This window comes from Olea europaea, unplaced genomic scaffold (genome assembly GCF_002742605.1).
Source record: "Olea europaea var. sylvestris unplaced genomic scaffold, O_europaea_v1 scaffold2865, whole genome shotgun sequence".
Classification (NCBI taxonomy): domain Eukaryota; kingdom Viridiplantae; phylum Streptophyta; class Magnoliopsida; order Lamiales; family Oleaceae; genus Olea; species Olea europaea.
This window is the reverse complement of record NW_019247179.1, coordinates 8619-16700: the sequence shown is the minus strand read 5'-3', so window position 1 is coordinate 16700 and position 8082 is coordinate 8619. Positions and strand designations below refer to the sequence as shown.

The 8082-nt window shown below is 32.0% G+C and overlaps 1 long non-coding RNA gene and 1 pseudogene across 1 annotated transcript; one reads left to right on the top strand and one right to left on the bottom strand.

The window, feature by feature from the left end:
• Positions 1-6471: 6471 nt before the first annotated feature.
• LOC111384199 lies at positions 6472-7532 on the bottom strand. Its single transcript, XR_002700861.1, has 2 exons — positions 7176-7532; positions 6472-6999 (listed from the first exon to the last, which is right to left on the bottom strand). It is a non-coding gene; the product is annotated as an uncharacterized LOC111384199 (long non-coding RNA).
• A 165-nt stretch (positions 7533-7697) lies between these two features.
• LOC111384196 overlaps positions 7698-8082 on the top strand; it is an 8981-nt pseudogene continuing 8596 nt past the window's right edge.

The following is an 8082-nucleotide window of genomic DNA, read 5'->3' as shown; positions in this document are numbered from 1 at the left end:
TCTGTCCTTGTTGAGCGAGAAGGTACTTGCGAAATATTATAATGAACTTGTCAAGTTGGTTAATAGCAAGATACATATGGGAGATGGTATATACTGGAGAGAATTTAGAAGGTGGCGATATAATTCACTTAAAAAAGTTGAAAGAAAAGACTGGCTATTGCCCCTAAATTTAGATTTTGAATTGACCATTCAACTCAAGAAGATATCAACTATTAAGAAGATGACAAAGTAATTATAAAGGAACCAAATGAAGAAGTGGCAATTAATGAAAATGGAATACACACATATTCTTTTGACTTCATATAATTGAATTTGTGATTAAGTCCAAGAAGGAGGTAGAAGTCTACATAGTTGATTTTGAATCGGATAGAATATGCAAGTCATATTACGTTGAAAGAGGCGAGGTAAAGATTACCAAAAGTGGAGAAAAGTCAAAAGATGCAAACTAAATAAGATATCAAAAGCTTTCTTCATAATTTCACGATATAGATTGTCAAAGTTAAGCTAATGACTATAAACAAATGCTTATTGGGAGGCAACCCAATTTTCTTTATTTTTATTTATTATGCTTTCTAGATAATATATTAGGCTGCTTTTATTACTTTTGTGTGCTAGTTACTATATAAGGTATCTTCATCCCCAAATTGCCCTATAGGGTTTGATGTATTTGAGCTTAATATGATTTGTTTCCTATTATTATGATAGATTTCTCTTTATTTTGTAGGAATGCGACAATTGAAAATTCACAAATCAACAATTGACAAGGGAAAGAACATAGCCAAGTGGATCATCTAGCCTCGACAATTTCATTTCAAAATAGCCTCTACTATCAAACAAAAATTCGGGGATCTCTTATTCCCTTATTTGCTCTTTTTATTTTGCTTATTTGATAATAGTTTGAAACATTGAGAGTAATGTTTGATTTAAATTTGTGGTGAGAAAAATATTCAGTTTTTCTTTTTTTATATGATTGTGTGAATTTTTATTGCTTCATTAAAAATGAAAAAGATAGAAAAAAAATTTGATTGTGTGATATTTTTATTTCTTTATTAAATATGAAAGATTAAAAATCAAAATATTTTCTTTTTAATTTGCTTGCTTGTGTAGTTTTGTTAGCCTTGCTGGAAATTATTTATATATTTGAAATTATGTGCAATTTATGGATTATGAATAAATTGTATTTTTAGATTAATTGATGTTTATCCACGTAAAATTTGATACATTTTGAGCATGTGAATTAAGTTTTACATTGAAAATGAATGAGCTGATTCATATGCTTGATAAGTTGAAATAGTGAACTTAGATGCCAAACCCAAAAACTATCGTATTATAAGACCTAGAAGATAAAAATTAGATGAAAATCTTCAGTTAGAGGTCGATTTTTGAGAATGGATGTTTAATAAGAGGCATTTCACTAATTGTTACATAAAAGGGAAAAAAAATATCATGATTTATGAGTGAAGCTACCCTATAAAAGATTCCAATGAGAACAATTATTGAAAATTCCAAAAGAAAAATTCAAAAATGGATCAAGTTAGTGCATGAAACAAAATACGCACAACAAATATGAAAAAGAATGTGCGTGAAATAGAAGACGCACTATATACATTGATTAAATCCCAAACACTTATTTGAGAGAATTAAACGGTTTACAAGTGAATTATTAACTTAGCTTGATTCTCAGATGTTGAAACAATCGAAATATAGGATAATCCTTTTTTGTTGAAGTATTGATTTGCAATTAGTAAAATCTATTAACACTAGAAAGGGTAAGGATTGGTATAAAAATTTAACTTTAGTTCACACCTTGGAAAAAGAGAGTTAAAAGAATAATCTTGGGGTGTATATCTCATGAGTGATGAAATTATATATTTGATCATAGAAGTTGATATTTTAAACAATTTGTAAAATAATGATATTTTACTATATTTTTCACACACATCAATTTTGCATTGGATAAGTAGAAATTGTTTCTTGCATTGGGATTTTAAAGTTGTTCATAGATTTAATAAAATAATTTCAATCATGAGACAAATGACAAGTTATCTAACCAAATTTATTGCATTACAAGATTGACTAGCCTCTAATTAGGAAGTTAGAGTTGCATGCTTGCTTGTTGAAATGTGTAGTTTTGTTTGAGGACAAATAAATGTTAAAGTTTGGGGTAGTTTAATAAATGTATTTTTTCAGTATTTGTTATTGATATGGATGAATTATAGCTTAATTATGTGTTAATTTTTTTTGTTAGATAAAACTCACGCAAAATGGTGAAAGTGAATGAAATGAACGAAAAACAGATGAAAAAAGTTTGGTCCCAAATATGAAATCCTTGTACACGCACGCCACAAGGAGCCTTGTGCACCAAACATGAGGCTCAAATACCAAAGTAAACTGTACGCACCATGCAAGCCTTCATATGCGGGGGCAAAATTCGACCAAACAGGGCAATTTTCCTCCTTTGATTAGAACTCAAGTTCGACGCAATCTTGACCTAATTTTCGAGGACTATAAGTACAAAACATGGGCCACACATTGAGATGATATCTCTCTCATCTCTCAAATCAGGTCATTTTATAAAATCTATCAAGAAATGAGGGGTCAATTCAATATAAGTTGGAGAGGAAAACAAATCTAGTACGTGGATTGAGATAAGAAACATCAAGAAGGTGAAGAATTAAGACTAGGGGTTGAAAATCAAGAACAAGAAATTGCTTTTGAATATTTCTTGTATTCATTTAAATTAAAGCTGATACTTTTTCCATTCTTCTAGTTGTTTTGTCTTTAGAAATATGTTAAGCTAAATTCATTTGTGTTGGATGAAGATGAAGCCTTTATTTATTTATTTTTAATTCAAAGATAAGTAGTTTAGTAATTTTTTTGTGTTTGTTGATAAATTATGCATGCTCATTGAATTATTTAATTGTTTGATCACTAATTAGATAATTAGTTACTTGTTATAGTATTGGAGGCTCACAATAAGTAGAACACTTCACGATAATACACGAGACAATAGATGTTAGAAATAGCATATATCATATGTGAAATAATCTAGATAATCGTGTAATTGAATGTGTTCTATTCATATGAATTTTGATTAGGAAGAGATTGAGTCATATCTAGAATAGAATTAACTTATTTTGAAAAAGAAAATTGAATACAATAAGATTATTGATTGTAAAAAATGCATTAATGAAACTGAATTACATAATTGAAAATTGAAATTAGGATAACAATAGGTCGATTTGAATTTCCAACACATTAATATCATAGTTATTTTATAATCACATTAGTTAATTTAGGAGATAATTTATATAAATAAATATCAATCTCTTTGAGTTTATCCTACAATAATCGATAATTAATCAAATGAATACAAAAATTTTTATTTTTGACTTTTCGAATAGATGTAAAAATCACACCTATCACTAGGTAGAAGGTATTATCACCAACTAACAATATTCTTCAAAGCACATAGCTCAGAACCTAATGAGAAAAAATAAAGAAATTGAAGAAAGTTATACAAGCAAGCAATAGAAATCTAGATAGACAAGAATTGGAGAGAGAGGCACCCCATCCAAAAAAAAAAAAAGAAAGAAAAAAAGGGGGGGGGGGGGGGGGGGGGGGAGCACATTCAAAACCTAGAAGAAGAAAAAAAACAAACTTACCTAATGTTGGGGGTTCATTCCTTCCAAAATCGAAGTAATTTTCTAAAGAAACTTCAGAATATATCCAACCCCACAAAGAAATCAATCAAAATGTCAGAAAATCACAAACTGAATACCACTATAATCAGACGGGATAGTGGTTAAAATTGGATCGTTTTGATGCGCTTTAAGGGAAATGTTGTCATTCTACACTATCTATGTGGCAAAAAATGGAAAAAAGAATAATAATGCTATTTGTCATCACGATGATGAAACACCAGTGATGTGACAATCCATTATCCCTCACACTTCTCTCTCTCTTGAGATCACGTCTTCTCCCTCTCCTCACATAAAATTGAACTGATCAGTCCTATCATTTTACGTACATTGTTATATCATCAATGTTCCATCATCATAATGATAAATAACATTATTCAAAAAGAAAACTAGCAGAACAATCACTACCAATTTCGTCTTTTATATTAAAAAAAATTAGGAAACATCTGTAGACAGTGACTAAAAAACGTAGGAAAAACCATCACATCGGCTTATCCATAGCCCAATCGGGCTATTCGGCCAGGGCAATAGAAACTGGGTAAATCCAGGTTGATATGGCATTAAAAAATAAAAAATAAAGGCGGAAAACAACTTTTGAAAATGTGTCAAATTCATTTCCATATTTCTCCAAAAGTGCAAAATCCCCACAGCTGAAACCCTTCTCAATTCAATTGAAGGGTTCGGTGCTGCACGTGTCACCATCTCCAGCCCTTCACCATCTTCGGTAGCCACCGGAGCTTGCAAGTAGACCCCAAATATTTAAATCGACTATGGAACCCAGCGAAGCTTAACGGTGGTCTGAAAAGGACATCATTTTCCCAAGCCGTCGCCGTGTTATCACTTTAGCACAGCACTTATCCGTAAATCTATTTCAATTTCTTTGTTGTGCTCTGATGAGAAGGAAGCCGCCAACGATGTAATAATTTTATCCAACAACCCACAATGAGTAACCCACCTGTTTGTTGAAAGTAGTTTTAAAGATTTTTCTGTTGTTTTACAATTACTTCCAGTTTGAATCTCTAGTGTTTGGTGTTTGTTTGCTGTTGTTTGGTGCCGTGTGTTTTTAGTTGTGTTGTATGGTTCATTTTCTTTCTTTGTAGATTAGAATGATCATAGGGAACTTTGGAATCTGTCATAGTTGTAAAGCTAAGCCCCATCTCTTCAATGATTGCCTAAGGAAACGCCCATAGCTATCATGTAAGCATGGATTTGCGAAATATTTTGTGGTGGAGAAGGAGACTGTCAATAATGGAAAATTATTGTTTGCTGCAGTAACAATTACAAATTTTGGAATTGGGTTGTGAAAAAATCAAGTGTTAGTGCTACATATATTAGCCCTATAACAAACGAAATATACTACTAAAAATAGGCTTCAGGTATGGATTTTTCGTTCCTGAAACCTCGATATTCGTTGCTATTACTCTTTACCAACAGAATATTTACAACTGCAAATCCGTTGCTAATTTGAAGGTCGTTGATAGTTACCAACGGATCTTGTCGTAGGTAAAGAATAAACATTTTACCAACGAATTTTCCGTTGGTAAAGTGTGAATCTTTTACCAACAAAATTTTCGTTGGTAAAAATTTTAATCAATGCCAACCGACTTTCCGTTGGTAAATGTCTACCATAACAATTGGTAAAAATCAATGTTGTAAATAGCAACACAAGTGTGAGGCATGGTAAAAAAACAAAAAAAAAATTATTATTATTATCATCATTATTATTTATTTAATAATTCTAATTTTTTTTAACTTTTAGGCAATCTAATTGAAAGGCCAAAATATTGTTTAACCACTTATTAGATCACAAATTAATTTATAGAGGGCAACTCCAATGACTTTGTTGTGAACTTTCGATGTGGGATAAGTGAATTATTTTTACCAATGGATAATCCGTTTCTAATTACCAACGGAATATCCGTAGGTGAAAATTTCAAATGTTAAACGATTACATAAGGCATGGAATATCCGTTGGTAAAGAGATATTATCGTTACCAATAGAAATTTCGTTGCTAATTATTGTAGTTGAAAGTGAATTACTTTTACCAATAGATAATCCGTTTCTAATTACCAACGAATTGCATCTGTTGGTAATATTCGGTACGTTTACTACGAATATTTCGTAGGTGAAAGATCCAAATGTTAAATGATTACATGAGACACAGAATATCCTTTAGTAAAGATATATCATCGTTACCAATAGAAAATCCGTTGCTGATTATCGTAGCTGAAAGTGAATAACTTTTACCAACGGATAATCCATTTCTAATTACCAACGGATTGCATCTGTTGGTAATTTTCCGTAGGTGAAAAACTGTTTTTTAATAGTGATAGTTGATGAAATGTCCCATAGTCTTGAGTCTCTAATTCGGCTTAATAACTAAGAGCTCAGGATTTTGATGGACATAACAATCCGAATGGACAAAGTAAGTGCCATGCAGAATGCAAAAGGGAAGCGGTCGACTTGATTAGTAGATATTGTTGAAAACTTTTGTTGAAACTATCGTAGTTAATTGACAAACTATGTCTGTGTATGAAACTTGAGTTTTTACCCTTTTGTTGGAATCTAGATGGTTATATCTAATGCAATGATGAGTTCTCTATTATCTTAAATCTCCACTTAAGTAGCCATTTAGCTTTGTATTTTGTTGATTGTGAATGCATTTGCAAACTACAGGATCCATTTTGACTAGAAAATGTATAGGTGGATAGATGAGATATGCAAAGTAGCATATTCCAACAAGAAGCAAGACTAAGAAATCGTAACACAAATGTAAACTAAGAAGGTGCCCATTCTCTATTTTCCTATATAGTGTACAAAAATATGTAGGCAAGTCTACTACATGTAATTTACAAATTACCTTCTAATTAAAAAATAGGACTAAATCCTTAGAGAACCTTTTTGTAACAAGCAAATGTCCTTCACATAGAAAAAAATTGAAGCACCATCATCCATACAGTATTTGTTCCAGCATAAACCACAAAAAATAGACAAATATGTACTGCATCCAATTCGGTCCAGCAATAAATGGCTCACTTTAGGACTTGCTTCATGCTTCTTCGGCCTTTGCGACTACATGTCAAAGTCACATACCTCAAAACTCCATCATCCCCCTTTTTTGAACTCCTTTTCTTCATTGGAGTATACTTTTTGTGCAATTGAAATATCTCTTTCTCGTCTTTGAACAGCATGCCCAACTCATGCACAATTACACCATCTCCCCATAGGTTCACGGTTTCCGTAACGTTCTCATTATCCGACCCCCCCGATGTACATCATCATACGTTTTTCCTTCCACTATGTTCATGATTTCCATTACATTCATGAAAAAGCAAATTTTGCAAGTTGTTGTTAGTTTAAATTCATTAAACATAAGTACAGATATACAGCATCACCTTCATGAAAATTCATTTTGCCAATTTCAGTTTACTAAACAAAATTACATGTATGTCAAGCCACAGAAGTGATGATACCTTCAGGGATATGGGTTAGGCCCTAGAGCTTCACGCATCTTCGAATGGAACAGGTTTCTCAGATTTGGGAAAAGTGGAGCTTCACTCTTCTTTGCTATGTGTAATGGCCTCTGTAGTGTCTGGTCGGAGATAGCTTGAACACACTAATGAGTCGTGGATGAGCTCATGTGGATTGGCCAGAAATCGACGAGATCGGAGCGATCGTTGCTGGGTGTTGATGGTCACGACTTAGGGGTATAATGGTTTTCAATTGGATTATTATGCTTTTTCAATTTAGGAGGAGTTGCGTAAGAATTTCATTTGGGTAAGTCAACAATTCATATTCATTCCTAAATTTTCTTACCTTTCCTTCTCTCCTTTTTCCACTGTCACGTCAATTGTTTAAAAAATCTTGTCACCAAATCTTATCATTGAGCTTGTCCATTTAGATTAATTGATTAGGGACGGTACGGGTAGGTTTGGGTAGGGAGGGGGAGCCCCGTTGGGAAATTTTTCGCCTCGTACCCAGCCTATTGCACGTTTATGGCGGACCGAAGAGGGGCAGGGCGGGGCCGGGCAACGCAAGGCCTTGCCCCCATTTATGTATTTGTTTATTTATTTATTTATAATTTTTGATAATTTATTTTATTGTACTCATTCATTAAAGTGGGATAATGATATAGCTATTAGATTTTTTAATTAATTTATTTATTTTCAAAAGTTAAATTATTCAAATATATTAGGTAAACTGAAGTTTTTATTGTTTATCATATTCTTTAGATAATCTTAATTAACATATTCTATTAGAATTGTGAAATTTTTCATTTAAAATATTGAATTCTTAGAATAATAATAATAATAATAATAATAATAATAATAATAATAATAAAAGAGACGGGTGTTACCCATACTCGCCTTTTAACCATCT